Here is a 27181-nt window from a genome sequence, read left to right as displayed (position 1 = left end):
TGATTAGTGAGGATTGAGAGATTTTGAAATATTGTAAATCCTAGATTAGGAATTGGTTTCATGATTTTTGGGATTAAAGAGAATCCTTAGGATTTAGTTAAGTTGTTGAGATCCTCAAGGTATCATTGAGAGATTTTAGGACTTGATGAAAAGATTAAGGATCTAAACCAGAAATGGGTTACAAACCTTTTGTATAAATGTAAGCCTAAAAGGCATAGAGAGAGTTAGCTAGTTAAAGAGTTACTAGTTAGTCAGTTAGAGAGTTTGAATGGAAGCCTAAGGGCAAGAAAGGTAAAAGGCCACTGATTAGAAAATTAGGAATAAGAGAGAGAGAGAGATTCATTATGTAATTATTTGTTTATATATACACAGAGACTTCGATTCCTGAGTGTGGGATGTGTGTTGATTGATGGAATTATAGGTTGTGTGTGAATTAGTGTAATTCTGCATAGTATATGTATGCAGGTGGAATTAAGAAGAACGTAAAGAAGAAGTGGAGGATGAAGGATCATGATCTGATCGTTTGAATACATTTGAAGGATCAAAGTTGAAGCTCAGGAGTGATAGTGTTTAAGAGTATGTGGAAGTAAGTTCAGGAGGAAGTTGTGTTGTAGAACAACCAAAGACTAGAAACCCTGAAGAACACCTAATACATAGAAGAACAGAGAGAGGAAAGTGCACAGAGGTGGAGTACAACAATCAAAAGTGGTTGAACAAGTTCATAAGGGATAAACATACAAAGGAAAATATAGGTGAGTCGGGTGAATAGAGTAGAACACTGAGAAATCGCATAAAGATGAAGGAAAGGAAAGGCACAAAGTAATGAATGTATCCATGCACAAGAACTGTTGGATCAGTCAGGTCAATGGACAGAACAAATGGAAGGTGAGTGGCAGAGATATTATCACGCAAACTAAATTGAAGAAGCAAAGGGATCCGATTAAGCCACATGTTAGCAGACAGACGAAGCAGTCTTCATATGCGGTAAGTAGTTTCTCACACGCCCTCAAATTGGAAAACAATATTTCTATGAGTTCACGTGATTAACCTTATGGGTTGACATGTAGCACCTAGAGGAAAGATAAAACCACTTTTCTTGCGTGGTCTTGGTATAATATCGATCGTGCATGTATACATGAGATTACATTATCATCGTTGGATTAAGGTAGGAGGAATAAACGGTGGAGATTTAACGTGCTAAGGTGCCAGTCTAAAGAAGTGAGAAAACGACGTGATAACCATTGGATTGAGGAGACAGATCAGTGGTGCAGATTGAATGTGATAAAGGGTGTATCGGTATATGTGCAAAGGTCCATGGAATGGTGGAAAGGTAAGGTTTAAGTTGGTTTATGGAATATTTCTATTATAGGAGAGTCATAATAGAAATGAACATAATAATGTATTATGGGTTAAGTTTAGTTAACCAAAGTCTAAAGGCTATGGTATGGTTAATATGCACGGGTGATTATCGAATGGTTTAGTTATAAGGATTAAGAATTAATCAGAGGTCTATTAAAGTTGAAGACTTTGGATAGTTAATTAAACGTTTCCGCATAGATTCTAATTAAGAACATTAAACATTGGTTATAGAGGGTTTTTACCATGGATCAGGTGATTAATATTGGGACACATGTAGATGACATGCAATTTTATTTGCATACTATGGGTATATGTGGCTTAGGCTGCATCATTATGGTGTTTTCAGCTTAGGTTGGCATCATTTGGTATCTGAGCTGAACAAGGAAATTCTGTGTATAAGAGTTTTTTGAGAAACTTAGAACAGAGTTATGTTTTGAAGGAGTGTATAAAGGTGAATGGTGATAAAGTAGGCAAGAGGAGATCAGATTTTAAAGCTAACAAACAATAGTCACATAGAGATAAAATGTAGTAGAATTTGCATATGCAAAGAAACATAGAACAATGCATTCAAAGTGCAAGTGAAAGGTAGAACAAGATCATGCAGAGATCTTGAAGGTGAGATGATATGTTTTTGTTTTAATTTGGCTTCAAGATTTTGGTTACATAATTTAGGTTGTAGATGAAAGAAGGTATTTCAGCAAAGAAGCAGTAATGAAGAAAGTTGGTAAGAATTTCTGAGTGAAAGAAGATGTGGCCAGAACCTAGTATTTCATTTGTGATTGAAATACAAGAGGATAGTTTTGTTCTTAAAAGGTGTAGATGAGTTAAATCATAGAAGGGGTAGAGAGAAGTGCTCAAAGAGGTTCCAAGGATAGAGAAACAAGTGCTTTCCAAAATACCAAGTACAGAGGAAATCTTGGTGAGTGTTGGGTAGCAGAGGGCTCACGTAACAGTATTGGGGATCAAAGCCTGCAATTCTAGAAAAGGTATGGTAAGGACTCCACAAAGTGCACAGAGCATGAATTGTAAATGAGTCAAGTCAAAGGGTTTTCCATCCAAAAACAATGTAAAGTAATAGGAAGTGATTCGGCCTTCCCATGGTCCGTGGACCATGGGAATGTATAAATAGAGCAAGGCTCTTTGGATAGAGGGGAGCTTTTTGGTCTATACTTTTGGATCTAGAATGTAATTGGTTTTTGAACAACAAAGTCTTGAAGCATCTGTAAGTCTGAGTCAAGGGTGTTGGTGGGTAGATAGAGGCTCTGTAGTTGTGTGTGAAGAGGCCTAGTAGAGTCCGCAACTATGTGCACGAACACCTGCAACTGAGTGCGCAGGGCGGATATGGATGTATTGGTGGAAGAGTTGAATAAAGATATGTTGATTCTGAAATACTATGTTACATCTGAATTATTGTGGATATTGTTAATTTATGGTTGATATATCTATTTGATCGGTGCGTGTATGCTTATGTTATGAGTTTATGCAAATCTATAACTTTTCTGGGTGCACGAACTGGTTATGTCTATTAAATGTTTTCTTAAAGACCATAAAAGGTAGATCTAATCTATAATAGCGCATTAATAATAAGTATTAAGGGTTTTCCTGGGTCCATATATACACGAAGCAGAGTGGTGTGAAGCCACAGAGTGGTGTGAAGCCACAGAGTGGTATGCGAACCTTCCAGATCACATCAAGACATCCCAAGGGTGCAGAAACCTGGTTCCAACACCCTCCCCTGCTACCTCGGGTGAGACCTCAGTCCACGCTCCGCGGGCTATTTTCAAAAGGGCCGGTAGCTGTGGGATTTTTTTGGCTAAATAACTCTTCCAAACCTGAGTCAGGCCCCTATAAACCAACAAATGGTTCCATTGCCGAGACCAGGATCTGCCTAATGGATGTCTGATGTCGAAACAATGGAATCCTACAAAGAAAGAGCTTGAAGATTGGCTAGACCGGAAGCTTCACAAATTCGTGGTTCAGGAAAACAGAAACCCACTGATATCGAAGGAAGGGTGGTTGGATCGTTACATATACACAGATATCCACGAGATCTTCTTTGCAACATTCCTAATAGAGTTGTACGAGTGGATTGTGCGGTTAGATAATAACGTGGCAAGGTGCAGACTAGATCAATCTATTGTGTGGACTCTAGAATTTGTGTGTATGCTAGAAACATCCAAAGATAAAATCGCCCACATAGTACATCACTGGTTGGATCGGATAATAGGAGGGTTTATTATTGAGTTCGCGATAGACACCACTGTGAGTTATAGTGAAGCAGAAAGGCACTTCCTCCAAGGACCGTGGGGTAAGTATATTAAATCGTTGAATACATGGATTAAGATGTTGTTGTGTGAAAAATAGATTATGTGCATTTATTGATGTCTGGAATAAAACAAAGTGGAAGAGGCTACCGAGGGATCGAAGGATTAGATAATAGTCTGCTAATTTCTATTTCACGGGAAAGTGAGGAGGAGCTCGTGAGGTTCTCTCCAAGAAGTGTAGTCAGGTTGATTAAGCAACACTTTCCACTGATACCACCTCCATCTACGCCATCACCTACTTCACCGACATCAAATCCATCTTCACCAACTCCACCTCCACCACCATCGAGGGTTGGGATGCTGAGCACAGTCAAGTTGTCGGTATTTAAGGGTGCAGGAAATGAGGAACTAGGTCAGTTCTGGTTTGTGGTAAGGGCTATATGGGAAGCCCAAGGCATAATAGATGATAACATAAAAAAGTCTACCCTAATTAGTGTGTTTTAGGACCGCATGTTGATGTGGTATATAAAGTACTCAAGCGATCATCCAAATGTGGGAATAACGACGATCCACGATGCCTTGAAAAAAGAATTTGGTCAGCCAAAATCAGAGACACAGTCGGTCATTGCGTTCAAAGAGATAGCGATGTTACCAGGTGAAACCATGTGGGATCTGGATCAGAGATTAAAGAGCACAATCCACAAGGCTAACATGACATTGACGGATGCACATCACTGCGCATGGTTTGTGGTGTCCTTGACACCACATCTAAGGATGATGCTATCACAACAAGAGATTTCAACCCAAGCCAAAGCATTAGAGACCGCGATGAGATTGCACGAAACCCCAATACAGGATCCAGGGTTGGGAGTTCAACAAATCCATGCACGAATACAAAACCTATGCTTAGAGATGCGAAGTTTGAAGCAAGGATAGGTGCCTCGGTCAGAAGGGTGCAAAGAAGTATGGTGTATCAAATGTAAGGACGAGGGCCATAATAAGGAACATTGTCTGGTCTTTGCAAACTATGTGGCGGTGGGGGGACCAATACCATTACGACAAAAGGTACAAGCAGGGCCAAGCGCGATGCCCACACTCTGGTGCATGATATGTCAGGAGGGATGAAGGCATGCCACGGAAAACTGTCATCTATTACAGAACCTGAGACAACCCCCCCCCAGTGGTTATTTTGCAACTTTTGTAGGACGGTGCGCCATGATGAAAGAAACTGCCGAAGATGTTTATGGATCGAACACCTGCTTATAGGATGCAGATTGGGGTGTGCCGGCAGGATCCTACCATAGCAATAGTGCAGGGCAGATTCCAAGGACGCGAATTGGGGCGAGGGGGAATGTGACCCCGACATGGACGAGGAAAATTAATTTGATATAATTGTGGAGGACCAGGGCACTACGCGCATGATTGCACGAACCTGACCAGAACCTGTTTCTCGTACTATTACCAATTCGACCACGAAGCAGTTGATTACCCCACGCTAATTGCTCAGATGTAGGAAAAAGGGGTGCTTCCGGCTACTCCCACTTAGAACGTCCAAATGATGAAGGCTAAACCACAGATGAAAGACTATAACGTGAATATGATGCTCAGAAGTGGTGAAGCTACGACAGAAGATAAAGGGAAGAAACCAGAGGAGGATGCATGGGTTCACAAGGCTCCCACGAAACAACCAGAATTTGATTTGGAGTGCACGAAGGAAACATTTATGGAGGCCAAGAAGAACTTCATAAAAGCTTCAACTTCGGTTAGAAAGGATCAAATAGAGTCAGAGAGGGATACTTCTATGCTAACTACTTTCTTAGAGACATGCATGAAGCTACTCCAGGATACCAAAGCGGTGAAGGGATTGCAAGAGTTAATATCTAGGTGCACAGGATCAGACGAACCTCGAATGGTATGGAAGTTGGGCAAGCGTTGCGAACTGGGTAAGAAATGTGGTGGATGCCCAGATTGGGGACTATGAGATGGACCAGGTTGTTCTGGACTTTGGGTCAGACGCAAATGTCCTACCTAAACAAACCTGGGAGTGCATGGGCAGGCCCGCACTATAATGGTCCCCTATCTAGCTGTGGATGGCAAACCAACAGAAGATCTTGCCTATGGGAAGACTACAAGGAGTTATAGTAGACATCAATGGTGTAAGCACACTAACCTATTTTGAGGTCATAGAAATTGTGGATGACAATAACCCATATCTTGCATTATTAGGGATAGACTGGGTAACAGATATGAATGGAGTCATCAACCTAAAGAAATGAAAAATGATATTCGAGAAAATATATCTTCGCATAGTGGTTCCATTGGACCCAGCCGAAGGAGAATGTTATACTGAGCCAGTGAGCAACGAGGACATCGATGATGAACTAGATTGCATTTACGAGATCACCGCGCAGGATTAGGATCGAGTGAAACTGACCACAGACGGATGAATCTCATGGGACTGTGACATTTCTTGCACATCAGACTCAGATGAAGAGATTGAGTGGTGGAAGAACCGATTGCATGAGGTAATGACACTAAATTGTAATATGACGGTTAGATCACTACACTGTGCAACAACGGAAGCAAGGGAGTAACCAGCTGATGAGGATGCCATGAAGGCAGAGGCACCGGTCAAGCAACACGAAATGACCAATCTAAGACAAAGGTCGTAGTATGCCCTCGCGGCGACAGCGTGCGTGACGATTGTCCACAAATGGAGTACATGCCCAAAGATTCGGCGAAAGTGGTGTGGATGTCAAAAGTAGGTATGCGGAAGGGTTAAAGAGCAATCTCGTTCGCTAGTGCCCCATGACAATGTAAGTAGGGGAACAGTCGGAAGTTCACTCAGCATTTTCTCGAGAAAATGACCCACTGGGAAGTTGAAAATACCATGGGTTCAATGGGCCTATAACAGAAGGGAGGCACAGATGATAGTGTCAATAAGTAAATGGGTGGGAGCCCAGAATAAGCGAGGTAGCAGCAGGCCTCGTAAAATTAAAAAACTATGGGCACGACTTAAAAAGAAAAGCATGCTAGTCAGGGAAGGAATTAGCAAGATGAAAGGTAGCGATGCCCACGAAGGCCGCATGAGTTTGCACATAAGGGAATTGGGCCCGGTTGGGTATCTCGCAGAACGAGAACGAGCCGCGACCTTGCTATCATGGCTTCGCCCGTACCTACGAAAGGATACACTCCACACAATGGTGCATGAAGATATAATGGCTACAAAGACACTCGAAAGGTTCTCACAGCCCGGGCTAGTAGGAAAGTTACGAAATTGCATCAGGGATGCCAACACCTGACTAGCTATAGGAAGCACAGTTTGACTACCCCAAGCAGTTGAAAGAAGGTGCGGGACTATAAATGAGTTTGCAAGAGGCCGACACAGCAAAAAGGTTCTATACAGATTCATTTGGTCCACAACATCGCGGCTATGCCTGGGGGATGGTGCTACCACACAGAAAGGTTGAGAAGTGACCATTAACACCACTATTCCTAACAAGAAAGTCAAGTTACATCAGGGAGGAGAAGGTGGCGGGCCATTAAGACGAAAGTTCCAAGCTAGCTATGAAAATATCTACCACCTAGACATTGTTAATAAACTGGAAGTGGAGGGGACAGATCCATTCAAAATTACATGTTCCTCTAACAACTTGTGGACGGCACTGGGATATTTTAGATTTGAACTAGTAACGACCAACAAACACTCGGCTACCAGGTATTCCATGATTACCATGGCGAGAACTCGAGCACAGTTCGTGGAAGAACTATACTCAACCGAAGAGGAGCTAGGTGAAGGCGTCATGGTCCCCGAAGTCCCATAACCTCCACACACACCGTGACCTCGGAAAAATAAGCAGCTGATGGGGGCCAGTTAGGATATCGCCAAGGTTCAATAAGTTATCAGGAGCTGAAGAGGGCAAAATAATCACCACCGAACCTGTGGAGGACAATGAAGATTTGCAAGCTTTGATTGATCAAATTGACGCACAAGATTAGGATGAATAGGATGCTTTGCAAATCCCCTCATGACCCCCATACATCTCCCCATGGACCATCACAGCCAAGATACCAAAGGACGTGGACACTGCAAAGAATACGCTCCAGACCTCGCTTCTTCCGGATGAGATAAGGTTTGATGGGCTGCCTCTGGGCCGAGTCCTGAGCATCAAGTTCGAAGACTGGGACCTTGCAGACAGCGAAAAGTTCCCTAAATTGGCCGAAGACAAATTACTGCTGCAGAAGTGGTTACTAGGTGTGGAGAAGGTGGGATTACTTAATCTAAGGTGGATACCTCACTATCACTGCACGACCCTCACCATCTTTGTTATTCGGCAATTACTATGTCTGGTACATGATGGGTATCTTGAGTTGGAGGAGTTGATTCCTATCACAGCTGATTTAGTACACCGGATTACCCACTTGCCAGTAAAATGGAATGACCCCACAAACATAGCCAGAACAAGTAGCGACGTGGGTCGCGCTGAAACAATGAAGGATAAATATAAGTTGGAGAAGCAGAAGCGGGGGTATGCAATAGCAAGCATCCAAGACCGAGGGGTATGAATTTCCACCCAGTTACTAGCCAGTAAACTAATGAGGAAATGTCATGCAGATGAGGTGCCATCTCCTATCATTACGCTTGCGGCACAGTGTGTGGTAGGGGTTCAATTTAACTAGGCACGGTACTTATGTGATGAATTTTTGACAAACTGTCAGGAAGCACAGGACAAAGGTAAGACATTTTATTATGCACGGTTGCTACTATCAATCCTTTTATTTACAGGAGAATTGCCGCAAGGTAGCCAGTTTCCAAGCATTGAAGATAGCCTACCGGAAGCAGTGTGGTATACTTCGCTCTGGGCTACAAAGGACGCAGTGAGGGTTTCTGACATCAAGGTTTTTTGGACCTTCATGGAGGGTACTATGCAGACACGGATCACTCGCAGGCCACAGATGTCCCCAACAATCTACAACAATTTGCAAAGCATGGCCAAGTTCAAAGCAGACATGCATAACTTATATATCCGAGTGCGGAAGGATCCAAAGCGAGCATGGGTCACAGTTCCATTCATTGCAACAGATGATGCTATTTACGAGGTGTTGGAAACATGGTCTCTAGAGTGGCATGTGCCAGACAAGGCTGTACTATAAAGAATGGTAGTGCAGTAGTGCAAAAAGGAGCTCCAGCAGCACCTCACTCACTTGGCTGAAAGGGCCTGTCAGGGACAATAGGTAGCTTCACAGAAGGAAGTAACCAAGGAAGTGATAGCCGAAGAAACCATGACAGATCAGGAAATGGCCTCGGAACAAGACATGCAATGGGAAAAGGAGATACAAGAACGCATAGGTCATCTTATCAAATCAACCCCCATCAAGCAACCACACAACACGGAATCACCGAACACATGCAAAAAGTCAAAAACAGCCAAAGCTTTGGAGAAGGAGTTTCTTGATAGTAGCAAATTGACGAGTAATGTCCCTACCAATGCATTGATGGAACTGATCACCGAGTAGACAACTATGTTGGGGATATTCGAGCGCATCTGCAAGCGTTACAGGTGCGACCCCTGGGTGGGGTAATCCTAAAATTAACAAAGGACACAACTACAGCTAACCAGATGGTGCGCACCAATACAATGAACACCTTAGCGTTTCCAATAGGTGTTGTCTTAGTAGAAGTAGAGGGAGATGTGCGATGTTTGGGATTGAATCTGGCCGCTTTTCCTAGAGAAACCTTATACCAACTATAGGATGTGGTAACCACTGAGATTCGTATCCGAGAAGGCCACGCTCTACAAACATTGATGGAGCACAAGGAAAATATGGATCAGGTCAATCTCCAGTGAGAAGACTTGATCTCACACACCCAGGAATTGGAACAGGTCGTGATGGTCACTTGCAGCAAGGTACCAGAGTTAGCTATCCCAGCCAAACTTCCAACCATTGGCAAGATTCATCGCATGGCCACAGGATTCCGTATGGCCCAAGAGGACGCCGTGAAGGCTCAATCAGAATTAAATATACAAATTGCAGAGCTACACCACTGAAAATCTAGGAGCAGCGCCATGGTGAAATTCAAGCAGGAATGGAAATGATAAAGTGCATTGTGCGAGATTGCTTGGGACTGTTAGATCAATCCCTCCTTACGCTCACCTCCCTCCAAGAAGACCCAACCATACAACAAGTAGAAACCGAAGCTCGGGAGTTGCAGCAGGCTTATGACACAAACCAAGGGACTGCGCAGATGATCGCTATCACGTAGCGGTTGGCTAAAATGAAGGAGGCCCAGGCTCTCAAGGCACGAGTTGATGTCACATGGCAAAAGGAGGCAGTGCTTAAGCATTTACAGTGCTTAAGGAAAGTTAGTGCACATGTAGCTAGTATGTGATCCCGGATAGGCAACTCCAAGTGATACGGATGCATTAGCGGCTCACATAAAATAGGTACAGAAGATAGCACCAGAGTGTGTTGCAAGCACATGAGACATCTAGAAATTGTTGACGAACTTCCACACGAAGATTACGGCACCAACCGAGTGAATCGGGATGAGTCACGATGATTGTGTTAGGAGACTGTTGGGTAGTAGAGGGCCCATGTAATAGTTTTGGGGATCAAAGCCTCCGATTTGGGGAAAAGTATAGTAAGGACTCCACGAAGTGTGCGGAGCACGAATTGTAAATGAGTCAAGTCAAAGGTGTTAGATTCGATCTGGTCAGCCCTCCGTCAGAGATCAAAACTCTTTGTGCATTTCAATTTTAGGTGTCCTGTTGCATTAACTCAGCTGCATTTCGATAGGGGCATGCCATGATCTGACGGAGAAAGTCATGCTAATCATTTCCCCTCATGTCTGGCTCCTGTTGGCTCAGGTCTTTTGTCAATAATAACCAAATTCCATGACAATCAAGGTCTGGTCCTTTAAAGGACAAAAGTCATTTTCTATGTTTAGGTCTAGGAATTCATCAATTTGGTCTTTGAAACATGTCCAATAAAGCCATGCAAGCCAGAGGGAGGCCCTTACATAGCTATGGTTTAGAGAGCTTCATCGTCATGTGGATAGACTTCGACTCTTCTTCAAAACTCTATTTTGAAGAAAAGTCAAACAGTGTCATTTATGACAAAATTTTCCATCGCCTGTTGACTTTTTCAGATACAGTCATGGTTTTCGTGGCCAAATGTCCTGTCATACAGTCCCTGCAAAGATGCGACAAAAATTTCATCATTTGAGCCAAAATTTCAAAGGGAAAGTGAAAATCAGTGTGTTTTAAAATCAGTAAAAAAGTGCAAAACACAACATTAGAAAAATGGGTTTTCAAGGAAGAAAAAATTAAACCCATCTCTCCCAAGGCTATATATACATGTTTTGATCCAAATCAAGGGCATTGTGCTATTACAAGCCTTGGAGAGACATTGCAAAGGTGTGAGTGTAAAATCGTGAGCGTTTGAGTGAGTGGGAGTTAGTTTTAGAGGGCGCGACGCACATACCCAGGAGTGTTGCGCACTCACCGGGCGCGGCGCACACAGAGCCAGCCCACAGTTGAAAGTTTCCACAGGCACGACACATTCCCAGTGCACGGTGCACTGGGTTTTGCACGCGGTGCACAGAGACCAGGGGTCGAAAAACATTGCCAAACCACTCCAATTTTGGTGAATGCTATCAAATCAAGAGGTAGGCCTTACGAAATCACCTGTTCATCAAATTTTATCAATCATATGGTGTTTATAGAGATGTTTGAATGTCTCCAAAATGCATAAGGTCAACCATAAGAAATAACCAAGAAAATAATGGCTAGGGTTGTTAAAATGTGTTGTTAGTGCCAAGGTTTCACTCCACTCACATTTTTCCCCTCACCTATCATTGTTCCCATCTCCCCTTGATCATTTTTCCTAAAACCCCTGCCCTAAATTACTACCAAACCCTCTCCCTATCCCTTCACTATTTGGTCAACACAAAATCACCATAAGACAAGCTCATTGTGCAAGCAAGGCGGTGGGAGAAAGGTGCAAGGTCGAAGATTTGAAGAGTGAAGCGATTAGGAGCAATTTAGGGTGATATCAGAGTGCGCGGCGCACACACAAAGGAGCGTGGTGCACTCATTGGGCATGCAGCACACAGAGCCTGTCCACTGTGTAAATCCGCCACTGGTGCAGCGCACTCAGAGCGTGCGGTGCACTGGGCATTGTGCACAATGCATAGGGATATAAAGCCCAGAAAAAAACTAATTCGCCCAAAAATTTTGTGGATGCTCATCAAATTTGAAAGATTGTCAAAGCAACTACCAGCTTCATTGGAATCAAAGGGCATCCTAAAACTCAGGGTACAAAATAGCAGTCATGGCATCCGAGGTTTCATCAGAATATGAGGAAGAGACCCACAGTGATACAACTTCAGGAGAAAGAGCCCACAAGAGACATCACCGGAGTGGCAGAAATCTTAGATATGAGCCAAAAACCCTCACCGAGTTGCAGGCATGCCCTCTTGCTATGTCTTGTTTCCAGCACTTAGCATGTTTTGAATTTTGTCAGAGGGTGGCAAATGTCAGAGTTCATCATGAGTTGGCTTGTCTTTTTGCACTTCACCTACATGGAGGACAGTCTATCTTGGCTGGGGTCACTTTCACATTGACACCCGAAACCATATCAGTGGCAACAGGCATACCAAACATTGGAGAGAAGTGGCATAAGAAGGAGAAGGTGTAGAGGCATAATTATGAGCATTACATCAAAGACAACTGTTTGAGCCACCTCATGAGAGTTTTTCCATTCATATTTTTGAGAGATGAGTATGCCCCGCTCATGAAATTGATCATGAAGTACTTCAGTTGTGAGGAGAGGTTTTCTCGCTTTTATGCCTATCAAATCAGGTTCCTCATGCACTTTACCAGGGTGCAAATGATGAACCTCCCATTTTTCATCTGTGGGAACATAGAGAGGATGAAAAAATTCATGCAGCACAAGACCCCTCAATAGCAACTCAACAGTTTTTAACATTTTGCCTTTATCCGGATTTTGATGGACCATCAGTTGGGATGGCAGGGTATTTCTTGGGAGGAATTCATCTCCCATGACTTCTTCAGTGCTCCACAGGTGGTTTCAGAGGCAGAGCATGAGATAGGGGGGCTATCTCATCAGTATGAGAGACATGAGACTGCTACTATGCCAGTATACATCACCTATCAGAGAGGCAGTAGACCCTTATTTGCAGCAGCAAAGCGAGTGTTATCTCCACCCAAGGTGGAAGTGGCCTCACTTCCTACATTAGAATCACAGGAGCAGGGTAAGGGTAAGGAGCCAGTGTAGGAGGAAGGGCCATCAGGTGAGCGAGAGACTGAGTTTGTTCTCCTCCAGGATGATGAGACAGATGTAGAACCAACAAATGCGGAGCTTACAAAGATAATCCAGGAGCAGCAGTCAATGATTGAGTCCTTATCCCTTAACTTAGAGAGGGCCAAGTGGAACATGAAGTACCTGGAGCAGAGAAAATAATAGCTTGAGGACCAACAGATGATCATGGAGCTGCAAAACATTTATGAGCATCGCCAAGCTGCTCAAAGAAGAAGCGTTGCGCTCACATCTTTGGAGCAAGCAATCAATGAGGATCGGGAGGCCAACCTTGAGAGGTCAACATGCATTTGGAGAGGCTTCTGGACAAAGCTGACCAGGACGTTGCTCTACTGAGACATATGGCTTCCGTTACAGGGTGTGAAACATGAGTGCACAGGCCCGGATAAGGAACTTGAAGGCAAAATTGAGGAAAGAAACAAGAAGGGCAAAAAGGGCAAAAGAGAAAGATCGGCTCCGAATCTTGGATGAGGCTTCCTTGGCCCATCATAACACCCCATAGAGATCCTCTAGCCCAAATTTCAAAAAATTGGGGGAAATTTTGGTCACTTGGTAATTTTTTGGGTAAAAACAGGGATTTTCTCTCTGTGCGCCGCGCCACTGGCGCGATGCTAAAATTCTAGAGATCCAAATGAGGAATGGCTTGCAGTTTTGGATTCATCATGGAAAATTATGACTTCTGGTGTCCGGCCAAGAGATTTGGGCAAGATTTGGGTCTCCTAAAGGTCAAAAATCACCCAAAAATGGCCTCTCCGCCTTTTTGACACACAGAAAGCAGTCTTGGGAGAATGGAGATTTGGAGGGGAAAATGAGCACCAAATTTGAAAATTTCAGTTGGGTTAGAAAGTAGACAGGACAATATTTCCAGCAAGCCCACTTGGGCTCATTTTGGACACATAAAAATGCCTCAAAATAGGCCCCAAAGTAGCGCGACACACAGAGAAAATGGCGCGACGCATAGAGGAAAAATTGCCAATTTGCTTCCGTTTCGCGAAATTTCAGTTCGTGACTTCTCCAAGTGGGCCCGCTCATCTACACTTCGTTTTTTTTTGCATCAAAGGTGGCATTTAAAGTGTTTTTTCTCCATATTGGATTCTATCCAAGTGGCGAAGGAAGGAAAATGGTCACCCCAAGCCAAATGTCATGTTTGTAGCGTTGCACCTGTAACTAAGGGTTGGCTCTCCATCTCCATTTTGTAATGATTCGAGTAACTCCCCAACCCTTGGGCATTCTATCTCTTCCTCACACATTCTATATATTGTATGCAAGTTATTTTCAAAGGGTTGGTTGGCTTGTAACTTCTGGGAGACTGTGGGAAAGAAACTTTGTTTCTTCACTGCGTATTTTTGACAGAGAATTAATGAAAGGCAGCGGCTCTGTTTCATGAGATTCTTGTGGTTGTGAGTGTAGAAAATGTGTCTCTTATTTTTTCATATGTATTTAATTATGTTTCATAATTCAATTCATGTTCATTTCAAGTGAAATTTTCTGAGTGAGATTAGATAGAATTCAATTTTATTGCTCTGCTTGTGGGAAAATTTCATGTTCAGTGTTATTCTTCTGTTGAAAAGGGTTCATGTCACTATGCCCTTTTCACTTTCTTCAGCAATCTATTCATGCCGCGGTACCTCAAACTAAATTGTTACATTTTCCACCTACCTTACCTCACGAAATAATCTGTGCCTTTGTATTAAATTCTTTGTTCTTTGCTGAGCGCCAATCCCATAACATCCCAGAAGCTCGGTCATTCATGAAAATTGTTTCCAGAATCCCTATTCACTTACTAGCCTAAGGTAAATATTGCATTGTAAGTCATCTCAGACCATTTTCAAATATCTATTCACTGAGCGTGACATGGAGATATCCCTCTCCTGCTCTGGTAGGGCTAGCTACCAGACTGAGCGTGGTTTGTGGTTACCCTAATTTTTTCCTTCCTTTAGCCTAAGGCAGATTTAGGTGCTAACATAGTGGCGACTCCGCTGGGGAGAAACTAAAATCAAATCCCCTTGTTTCATAATAATTCTAAGCTTCTGGATGATGAACTTAGGATTGCAAAGGCTGAGTAAGTTGGTTGTGTCCTGTGATTTCTCTCAATAGCACGCTGGCTTCGAGACGATATACCAGAGCCAATCTAGACCCGGATCCTCCTCATATCTATGAAAACCCCAATTTGATTCCAAGACTCCTTCATCAAGAAAGCACCATAACTCCCGTGTTTAAATCCCATTCATGTCCCAACATTTTAGAGTATCTTGAAGAGCTTGAGTTTGACGAACGGTGTGAGATATCATTGTTTGAGTCTAGATCCGAAAGGACTATTGATTATACTGTCCCCAATCCGCAATTTCTTGTAGACCTCGAAATAGAAAGAGCTAATAAGTTAATTGATAATTACATTGCAACACAGCCCCAAACTCCAATTGCAAGCCCCTTGCAAACTGTGCACACTCCTCCAACACCTCCAAGGCCAAATCCATCGAGAATGATGGCTGCCCGTTTTGCTCCCCTTGTTCTACCCCAAATTCTAGATGACATGCCAACGGATTATCAAAGTAAAATCCCATTTTTTGATGGCACTCCTAACAGCATTACTGCTCAGCAACATGTAGACAAAATGGCAGACTTCTATGAACTTCATGTGATTGATGCGGAGAACGTCGCAATGAGGGTCTTTGTACAGAAATTTGTAGGTGATGTGAGGAAATGGTTCAGAGGTTTGCCCGCAACAAATATCACTACCTTGGCTGAACTACAAAGACAATTTTTGAACCAGTGGGAAGTGAAAAAGAATCCCCTTCAAATTCTGTCCGAATATGAACAAATCAAACGGAACGCTGGTGAGTCAGTCCGAGGCTATTGTGTTAGATTTAATGCAGTCTATAACGAAATTCCAGAGCATCTAAAACCACCCGTGGGACTAGCAATGATGAAGTTTCCAGATGGTTTTGATGCTGACATGGCATACCAATTAAGAGAGAGAGAACTGGCCACAATGGATGATATGCAGAAAATCGTGGTCAGCATTGAAGCAAATTTGTTGTCCAAAAGAGCTAGAGTGAAAGCGGAAAAGAAAATCATTGTAAAAGAAGAGTCTTCTTCAATGGATCAACTTCTCAAAAAGGTAGAGTAGATGCTTGAAAGGGTAAAACTTGACAAGCCTGAGCCATAAGTTAGGAATCCTAACTTCCGTGGCCAGCAGCAGCCACAATATAGAATAAGACAGAGAGATCAGCGAACTCAAAAGCAGACAGCACAACAGCCGATACAAACACCTTTCCAACGGAATTTTGTGCATGGAACAGAGTCAGATGAGGACGGAAATGTAATAGGCGGAGAAAACCACCTCTTTACTCCAGATGAGCTGCCTACTTACATTACCGAAGAAGAAGAATGTGCAGTGAATTCAGCTGTACACCAAGACACGGATTTTATTCTAGCTAGCGACACTGTTTTGGAAGAAGAATCAGAAGAATATCAAAGGGGATATATGAATGCTTTGTCCGCACAATAGCAGTGATATTCACTTAGAAACAGATATGTGCCGGCCAAACCAATTCAGAAAAAGAAGGAAGTTGAAACAGCAAAAAATGATTCAGCGGCTACACAAAGAAAAGGAAAGGAGGTGGTTGATCTGGAGAGTAGCAAATGAAAATCAGCAGAACAATCACAGCAGCAAGTTACATCAAAGGAAAAGGAAAGGAAAGAGATCCCAGTCAAAGAGGTAGAAAACAATCCCGCTTTTAGCTTAGAGAATGAGATTTCTAAGTTAAAGGTATCCATCCCCTTGACTAAAATAATGAAGAACAACAGTTATAGAGGACATATTTCTAAAATGTTGAATTTGGACCCAATGTCCGACATGGTAAATGTAGAAGATGATCAGCCCGAAATGATTTTTGGACCAGCATCGAATGGTGAGTCTCCTGATAGCGATGTGCCACCCTTCTATATCAGTTTACGATTACATGATTTTGTGTTACACAATGCCATGTTCGATTCCGGAGCTTCTCACAATCTCAAGCCCAAGGCTATCATGGATAAGCTTGGTCTGGACATCACCCGGCAATATCCTGATCTCTATTCATTTGATTCCAGTAGAGTAAGATGTATAGGACTCATCAAATACTTGGTTGTGAGTTTGGATCAGCTTCTTATGAAAAATGTTTTGATGGATGTGGTGGTAGCACATATTCCTCCAAGGTTTGGCATGCTTCTTTCTAGGTCTTGGGTAGCAAAATTGAAAGGGACACTATAGCTGGATTTCTCCTATGCAACAATCCCAGTGTTTGGACAAATGAGGAAGTTATATTGGGAACAAAAAATGAAATATATGATCACAAGCAAGGAGAAAAATATAAATCATCCTATTAACTATGTACATACAGATTTAGAGTCTTTTGTTTTGTTTTTAGATAGTTTAAATGATATAGATAGTCAGATAGTAGAAGCAGATGACATTCTAGAAATAACCGAAAATTTCAGAGAAATTTTGAAGAAAGAAGGACAAGAAAAGCAGCAAAATGTTGGGCAATCAGCTAAAAGTAATGGACAGCCAGTAGACAAGGCACGACAAACAGAGTTCCAGCAGTTACAAGAGGAGGAAGAATGCTTGTGGACCATGGATTTCGATGGAGCGGTAGGAAATGATGGCGCTGGAATTGGAATTTGGGTACGCAGTCCTTTCTCCGCCCCAAACAAAGTGCCTAGCAGCGTGAGGGTTTACTCTTACAAGCTTGCCTTTGAGTGTTCACACAATGAAGCTGAGTATGAAGCTCTGATTGCTGGCCTGAAGATTCTTAGAAAGCTGAATGAAAAAAGGATTTCAGTATATGGTGACTCCGAATTGGTAATAAAGCAGGTCAAAGGTGAGTATCAAGCAAAACATCCTAGGATGCGGGCCTATTGTAATATAGTTTTAGACATCTTGAAGTTATTTTCAGAATACACCTTGACATGTGTGCCTCGTATACAAAATAGTATTGTTGATTCTCTTGCCAAGGCAGCAAGAAGTTTGAAGATCCCCATGAACTCCAGTAATCAATTTGAAATCCATGTCAAGCATCGTCCAACCATTCCAGACAATCAGTGATATTGGCAAGTGTTTCAAGATGATGAGGAGATTAAGGATTTTCTGCTAAACAAAGGCAAGTTCAAAGAAACCTCCATTGATGTAGAAAATGACGATGGAAAAAGGAATGGTGCAGATGAAGTGCAGATCAATGAAATGGACGTATTACAGCTGAAGAATAACATCATTCCTAAAGGCGCGATACCTCTAGAGGAACCTTTTGATGATGATGATGTAGCCCACAAGCCAACATTGCAGCCAACAGAGAAGGGTGTAGAAGAGGTCAACATCGGTACAGCTGCCAATCCAAAGTTGGTAAAATTGTCCAAAGCATTACCGCCAAAGATCAAGGACAAATACATCAGTTTGATGGCTTCATTTGCAAATGTGTTTTCTTGGGACTATTCTGATTTAAATACCTATGATACCAATATTATTCAGCACATAATACCCACCAAGCCCAATCAAAAACCATTTAAATAGAAGCTGAGAAGGATAAATCCAAAGTTGCTGCCATCTATCGAAAATGAGGTAAATAGGTTGTACAAGTCAGGTATCATTGTGCCCATCAAATTTTCAAATTGGATATCTAACTTAGTGCCTGTACGCAAGAAGACCAGTGAGATCTGCCTATGCATTGATTTCAGAAATCTAAATAAAGTCTCATTGAAGGACAACTACCCACTCCCCAAGATGGACCATATACTTCAGCGAGTAGGGGGGGCATCTCGTATGTCACTGCTTGATGGTTATTCTGGATATAACCAAATTTCTGTCCATGAAGATGATAGAGACAAGACAACATTCACCACTCCATGGGGAACCTTTCACTACGCCAAAATGCCCTTCGGTTTAAAGAATGCAGGTGCCACATTTCAGTGGGAAATGGACTTGGCTTCTGCAAATGAGAAGGATGTTTTTTTAGTGGTGTACCTGGATGATTTGATGGTATTCTCCAAATCTGATGAAGAGCACATGCATCACCTAAAAATTGTCTTTCAAAAGTGCAAGAAATATGGTCTATCGCTGAATCCTAAGAAGAGCTTGTTCGCCATGGAGGAAGGCAAATTACTTGGGCACATCATTTCAAAGGATGACATTTATATAGACCCAGCACATGTGCAAGCAATTCAGCAAATCAATCTGCCTAGGAACAAAAAAGAGATACAATCATTCAATGGTAAGATGAATTTTCTGCGTCGCTTTGTGCCTAATCTTGCAGAAAACTTAAGAGAAATGACCAACATGCTTAAGAAGGATAGCCAGGTGAAATGGATAGAGGAAGCTATAAAATCTTTCAACTTGGTCAAATTGGCCCTTTCTTCAGCTCCAGTTCTAGTCAGCTCGGACTACACTCAAGATTTCATATTGTTTTCATTTGCTTCTGAGCACACTATGGTAGTGGTATTATTGCAGAAGAGAGATGATCATGAAAGACCCATTGCATTCTTCAACAGGGCTATAAGGGATGCAGCTTTAAAGTACAACATCATTGAGAAGTAAGCCCTAGCATTGGTGAAGGAATTGAAGGATTTCCGGGTATATATCCTACATTCTCACATTCTGGCCTATGTTCCTAATACTGTTGTAAAAGATGTTTTAGTGCAGACCGGTCCGGAAGGAAGAAGAGGAAAATGGATTGCAGCCTTGCTGGAATATGATGTGGAAATAAAGCCCACAAAGCTGGTCAAAGCACAGGGGTTGGAAAAGCTAATGGTGAATCAAACTTGCATGCCTTGGACATAAATCTGATTGCTGCCATGTCCGATGAGAATGAGGAAGGAATGTCAATTCAGGTATCTGAAATGTTTGCTTTGTCCCCATGGTATTCAAATATAATATATGTGCTGAAAAATCTGTCACCACCGCCCGACATGACTAGAAACAAAGCGAGAACACTCAAATTGAAGGCTGCCAAGTTTTGTATTTTGAATTCTGCACTGTATTGGAAAGATCCCGATGGCATTTTGTTAAATTTTTTGGTGGAAGAGGAGGCAAAGAAAGTCATGGAGGATTTCCACAGAGGAGAGTGTGGTGGTCACCTTTTTTGGAAGTCAATAGCGAACAAAATTTTGAGAGTAGGGTACTACTGGCCTACTTTGTTTGCTGGTGTGTATAAGATGGTCAAGTGCTGTCATAAATGTCAGATTTTCAAAGGAAAACAGAAATTACAGCCTTTGCCACTTAAGCCTATTGAGGTGAGCGCTCCCTTCTAGTAGTGGGGATTGGATTTCATTGGCGAAATTCATCCCGCCTCTTCCGGACAGCATAGATGGATCCTTACAGCGATAGACTATTTCACAAAATGGATTGAGGCAACTCCCACCAGACAAGCTATAGACACGGTAATCATTTCACTCCTCAAAAACAACATCTTGTCTCGCTTTGGTTGTCCAAACAGATTAATCACGGATAATGTAGTAGCTTTCAAATCGAAAAGGATGGTAGAATTTTGTCATAAATATCACATCATTTTGGGTCATTCAATTTCCTATAATCCGCAAGGCAATGGATTGGCTGAATCTTCGAATAAATCATTGGTCAACATCATCAAGAAGCTGCTGGAAATAAGAGGTTGGTCCATGCGCTGTGGGCAGATCGGATCAATCAGAAAAAGTCCATTGGTATGTCACCGTTTGAGCTTGTTTATGGAGTTGACATAGTATTCCTCACCTCTCTTGCTGCCCCGGTGGTCAGACTTCTTCAGGAGGCCGGTAGTGAAGAAGATCCCATGCAGAGAAGGCTGAATCAAATGATCCACTTGCAGCAAACAAGAGAAGAGGTTTTCAAGAACACATCCAAGTTGCAAGAGAAGATAAAGAAAATCTATGACAGAAAAGAAAAGGCAGATAAATTTCAGTTGGATGATGTGGTGCTGAAGTGGGATGCAAGGAATGAAGAGAAAGGCAAGCAAAAAACGTTCGAAAATCTTTGGAAAGGTCCTTTCAAGATTGCAGCATATAGGGGTCAGAATGCCTTTCTTCTTAAGGAAATGAGCGGGGAAGATTGTCCTGGAGGGCCAATCAATGGTCGGCTTCTCAAGCGATATCACTGCTAATTTATTAATGTTGCTTCCACTGTCATTGTAAATACTATTTTTATTTCAGTTTGGTTTTAGTCTGTAAAGTTAGTTTTTGAGTTATTTCAATGTCAAGTTTGAGTGAATTTCTTGGTCATTTCAGTTTCATAAATAAGTCAGAGTCCTATGTTGTTTATCGAAGTGATGACTCCACAGCCCAATGGACAAAAGGCACTGTCTAGCTCCTCCGGAGATCTGTTGTTCTTGGCACCTCCAAGGAGCTACCATCCCCCATTGGAGCCAATGTTAGAGTCGGTCTGATCAGCCCTCCGTCAGAGATCAAAACTCTTTGTGCATTTCAATTTTAGGTGTTCCGCTCCATTCACTCAGCTGCATTTTGCTAGGGCCATGCCATGATCTGACGGAGAAAGTCATGCTAATCATTTCCCCTCATGTCTGGCTCCTGTTGGCTCAGGTCTTTTGTCAATAATCACCAAAGTCCATGACAATCAAGGTCTGGTCCTTTAAAGGACAAAAGTCATTTTCTATGTTTAGGTCTAGGAATTCATCAATTTGGTCTTTGAAACATGTCCAGTAAAGCCATGCAGGCCAGAGGGAGGCCCTTACATAGCTATGGTTTAGAGAGCTTCATCGTCATGTGGATAGACTTCGACTCTTCTTCAAAACTCTGTTTTGAAGAAAAGTTAAACACTGTCATTTATGACAAAATTTTCCAAAAAATTGCCAGTTGACTTTTTTAGATGCAGTCATGGTTTCCATGGCCAAATTTCCTGTCATACAGTCCCTACAAAGATAAGCCGAAAATTTCATCATTTGAGCCAAAATTTCAAAGGGAAAGTGAAAATCAGTGTGTTTTAAAGTCAGTAAAAAAGTGCAAAACACAACATTAGAAAAATGGGTTTTCAAGGAAGAAAAATTAAACCCATCTCTTCCAAGGCTATATATACATGTTTTTATCCAAATCAAGGGCATTGTGCTATTACAAGCCTTGGAGAGACATTGCAAAGGTGTGAGTGCGAAATCGTGAGCGTTTGAGTGAGTGGGAGATGGTTTTAGAGGGCGCGGCGCACATACCCAGGAGCGCGGCACACTCACGGGGAGCAACGCACACAGAGCCAGCCCGCAGTTGAAAGATTCCACAGGCGCGGTGCACTAGGTTTTGCGTGCGGCGCACATAGACCAGGGGCCGAAAAATATTGCCAAACCAATCAAAATTTTGGTGAATGCTATCAAATCAAGAGGTAGGCCTTACGACATCACCTATTCATCAAAATTTATCAATCATATGGTGTTTATAGAGATGTTTGAATGTCACCAAAATGCATAAGGTCAACCATAGTAAATCACCAAAAAATGATGGCTAGGGTTGTTAAAATGTGTTTTTAGTGCCAAAGTTTCACTCCACTCACCTCTATCATTTTTCCCATCTCCCCTTAATCATTTTTCCTAAAACCACTGCCCTAAATTACTACCAAACCCTCTCCCTATCCCTTCACTATTCGGTCAACACAAAATCACCATAAGACAAGCTCATTGTGCAAGCAAGGCGGTAGAAGAAAGGTGCAAGGTCGAAGAGTTGAAGAGTGAAGCGATTAGGAGCAATTTAGGGTGATCTCAGAGCGCGCAGCACACACACAAAGGAGCATGGTGCACTCACTGGGCGCGGCGCACACAGAGCCCGTCCATTGTGTAAATCCACCACTGGCACGACTCACTGGGCATTGCGCGCAGCGCACAGGGATATAAACCCTAGAAAACAACTAATTCGCCCGAAAATTTTCTGGATGCTCATCAAATTTGAAAGATTTTCAAAGCAACTACTAGCTTCATCGGAATCAAAGGGCAGCCTAAAACTCAGGGTATAAAAAGAAGTCATGGCATTCGAGGTTTCATTAGAATATGAGGAAGAGACCCACAGTGATACAGCTTCAGGAGAAAGGGCCCACAAGAGACATAACCAGAGTGGCAGACATCTTAGAGATGTGCCAAACACCCTCACCGAGTTGCAGGCATGCCCTCTTACTATGTCTTGTTTCCAGCACTTAGCATGTTTCGAATTTTGTCATAGGGTGGAAAATGTCAAAGTTCATCATGAGTTGGCCCGTCTTTTTGCACTTCGCCTACATGGAGGACAATCTATCTTGGTTGGGGTCACTTTCACATTGACACCTGAAACCATATCGGTGGCAACAGGCATCCCAAACATTGGAGAGCAGTGGCATAAGAAGAAGAAGGTGGAGAGGCATCATTATGAGCCTTACATCAAAGACAGCTGTTTGAGCCACCTCACGAGAGTTTTTCCATTTAGATTTTTTAGAGATGAGTATGCCCCGCTCATGAAATTGATCATGAAGTACTTCATTTGTGAGGGGAGGTTTTCTCGCCTTTATGCCTATCACATCAGGTTGCTCATGCACATTACCAGGGTGCGGATGATGAACCTCCCATTTTTCATCTGCGGGAACATAGAGAGGATGAAGAAATTCATGCAGCACAAGACCCCTCGACAGCAGCTCAACAGTGTTTATCACTTTGCCCTTATCTGGATTTTGGTGGACCATCAGTTGGGATTGCAGGGTATTTCTTGGGAGGACTTAATCTCTCGTGACTTCTTCAGCGCTCCACAGGTGGTTTCAGAGGCATAGCATGAGAGAGGGGGCCCATCTCATCAGTATGAGTGACATGAGACTACTACTATGCCAGTATAAATCACCTATCAGAGAGGCAGTAGACCCTTATTTGCAGCAGCAAAGCGAGTGTTATCTCCACCGAGGGTGGAAGGGGCCTCGCTTCTAACATTAGCATCACAGGAGCAGGGTAAGGGTAAGGAGCCAGTGCAGGAGGAAGGGCCATTAGGTGAGAGAGAGATCGAGTTTGTTCTCCTCTAGGATGATGAGACAGATGCAGAACCAACAAATGCGGAGCTTACAGAGATCATCCAGGAGCAGCAGTCAGTGATTGAGTCCTTATCCCTTGACTTGGAGAGGGCCAAGTGGAACATGAAGTACCTGGAGTAGAAAAACAAACAGCTTGAGGACCAACATACGATCATCGAGCTGCAAAACATTCATGAGCATCGCCAAGCTGCTCAAAGAAGAAGGGTTGTGCTCACATCTTTGGAGCAAGCAGTCAATGAGGATCAGAAGGCCAACCTTCAAGGGTCAACATGCATTTGGAGAGGCTGCTGGACAAATTCGACCAGGACTTTGCTCTATTGAGACATATGGCTTTCCGTTACAGGGTGCGAAACATGAGTGCACAGGCCCAGATAAGGAACTTGAAGGCAAAATGAGGAAAGCAACAAGAAGGGAAAAAAGGGCAAAAGATCAAGATCAGCTTCGAATCATGGCTGAGGCTTCCTTGGCCCATCATAACATGCCATAGAGATCCTCCAGCCCAAATTTCAAAAACTTTGGGGAAATTTTGGTCACTTGGTAATTTTTTGAGTAAAAAACAGGGATTTTCTCCCTGTGCGCCACGCCACTGGCACGACGCTAAAATTCTAGAGCTCCAAATGAGGAATGGCTTGTAGTTTTGGATTTAGCATGGAAAATTATGACTTCTAGTGTCCGAGCAAGAGATTTGGGCAAGATCTAGGTCTCCTAAAGGTCAAGAAACACCCAAAAATGGCCTCTTTGCCACTTTTTTGACACACAGAAAGCAGTATTGGGAGAATGGAGATTTGGAGGGGCAAATGAGCACCAAATTTGAAAATTCTAGTTGGTTTAGAAAGTAGATAGGACAAGCTTTCTAGAAAGCCCACTTGGGCACATTTTGGACACCTAAAAGTGCCCCAAAATAGACCCCAAAGTAGCGTGACGCATAGAGAAAATGGCGCGGCGCACAGAGGAAAAATTGCCAATTTGCTTCCGTTTCGCGAAATTTCGGTTCGCGTCTTCTCCAAGTGGGCCTGCTCATCTAAAATTCAGTTTTTTTTGCACCAAAGGTGGCATTTAAAGTGTTTTTTCTCCAGATTGGCTTCTATCCAAGTGGCGAAGGAAGGAAAACGGTCACCCCAAGCCAAATGTCATGTTTGTAGTGCTGCACCTGTAGCTGATGGTTGGCTCTCCATCTCCATTTTGTAATGATTCGAGTAACTCCCCAACCCTTGGGCATTCTATCTCTTCCTCACACATTCTATATATTGTATGCAAGTTATTTGCAAAGGGTTAATTGGCTTGTAACTTCTGGGAGACCGTGGGAAAGAAACTTTGTTTCTTCATTGTGTATTTTTGACAGAGAATTTATGAAGGGAAACGGCTATGTTTCATGAGATTCTTGTGGTTGTGAGTGTAGAAAATGTGTTTCTTATGTTTTCATATGTATTTCATTATGTTTCATAATTCAATTCATGTTCATTTCCAGTGAAATTCCCTGAGTTAGATTAGGTAGAATTCAATTTTATTGCTCTGCTTGTGGGAAAATTTCATGTTCAGTGTTATTCTTCTGTTGAAAAGGATTCATGTCACTATGCCCTTTTCATTTTCTTCAACAATCTATTCATGCCGTGGTACCTCAAACTAAATTGTTACATTTTCCACCTACCTTACCTCACGGAATAATCTATGCCTTTGTATTAAATTCTTTGTTCTTTGCTGAGCGCCAATCCCATAACATCCCAGAAGCTTGGTCATTCATGAAAATTGTTTCCAGAATCCCTATTCACTTACTAGCCTAAGGTAAATATTGCATTGTAAGTCGTCTCAGACTGTTTTCGAGTATCTATTCACTGAGCATGACTTGGAGAAAGCCCTCTCCTGCTCTAGTAGGGCTAGCTACCAGACTGAGCGTGGTTTGTGGTTACCCTAATTTTTGCCTTCCTTCAGCCTAAGGTAGATTTAGGTGCTAACAAAAGGGTTGTCCACCCAAAAATAATGTAAAGTAATAGGAAGTGAGTTGGTCTTCCCACGGTTCGCAAACCATGGGAATGTATAAATAGAGTAAGGCTCTATGGATAGAGGGGAGCTTTTTGGTATGTACTTTTCGATTTGGAATGTAATGGGTTTTTGAAGAATGAAGTCTTGAAGCATCTGTAAGTATGAGTCAAGGGTGTTGGTGGGTAGATAGAGGCTTTGTAGTTGTGTGCGCAGAGGCCTAGTAGAGTCTGTAGTTGTGTGCACGGACCCTTGCAGCTGAGTGCGTAGGGCAGATCTAGATGTATTGGTGGAAGAGTTGAATAAAGATAAGTTGATTATGAAATAATGTGTTAAATCTGAATTATTGTGGATCTGGTTAATTTATGGTTGATACATCTATTTGATCGGTGCGCATATGCTTATGTTATATTTTATGCAAATCTATAACTTTTCTGGGTGCGCGAACTGGTTATGTTTATTAAATGTTTGCTTAAAGACCATAAAAGGTAGATCTAATCTACAATAACGCATTAATAATAAGTATTAAGGGTTTTCCTAGGTCTGGATCTACGCGGAGCAAAGTGGCGTGAAGCCACAGAGCGGTACGCGAACCTTCCAGACCACATCAAGACATCCCAAGGGTGCAGAAACCTTGTTCCATCACTCTCCCCTTCTACTTCAAGTGAGACCTCATTTCGTGCTCCGCGAGCTATTGCTGAAAGGGCCAGTAGCTGTGGGATTTGTTTGGCTAAATAATTCTTCTGAACCTGGGTCAAGCTCCTATAAGCCAACAGTGAGGTAAGTGGCAGCAGGGAGGACTTGTTGTTGCAGAGGATTTAGTACATCTCATAGTAAGTGAGTGAGGAGCTCATGAAGATAGAGGAGAAAATGACTACTAATAGTCATAGTAAAGGTTTTGAGGAAGACCACAGTAGAATAAAGGTGCAGAAAGAGAATGCCAAGGAAAATGGCATACAGAGACAATTAAGTGAAGAAGAATATGACAGGGAGAAGGTTGAGATTGCATTCCATATTGAGTTATTGATGGAGATGTTGCAAATGAATAAGGATGACCAGAAGCATGGTTATGTCATGAGGAAGAAAATAAAGTGGCAGAGGCTACAAGAGAAGAGAAATCAACAGGTGAATATGCAGTTAGTAGAAGAGCTAATGAAGCTTGAACAGGTAATGAATGTTTAATTGAAGTCTGAAGAACTTAGAGAAGCTGAGCTGGAAATCGAAGTTTCCATTT

The sequence above is a fragment of the Pinus tabuliformis genome, chromosome 5_1 (genome assembly GCF_031772625.1).
Source record: "Pinus tabuliformis cultivar Carrire ecotype Pingquan chromosome 5_1, CPIR1, whole genome shotgun sequence".
NCBI lineage: Eukaryota > Viridiplantae > Streptophyta > Pinopsida > Pinales > Pinaceae > Pinus > Pinus tabuliformis.
Note: the sequence above shows the minus strand (reverse complement) of the source record.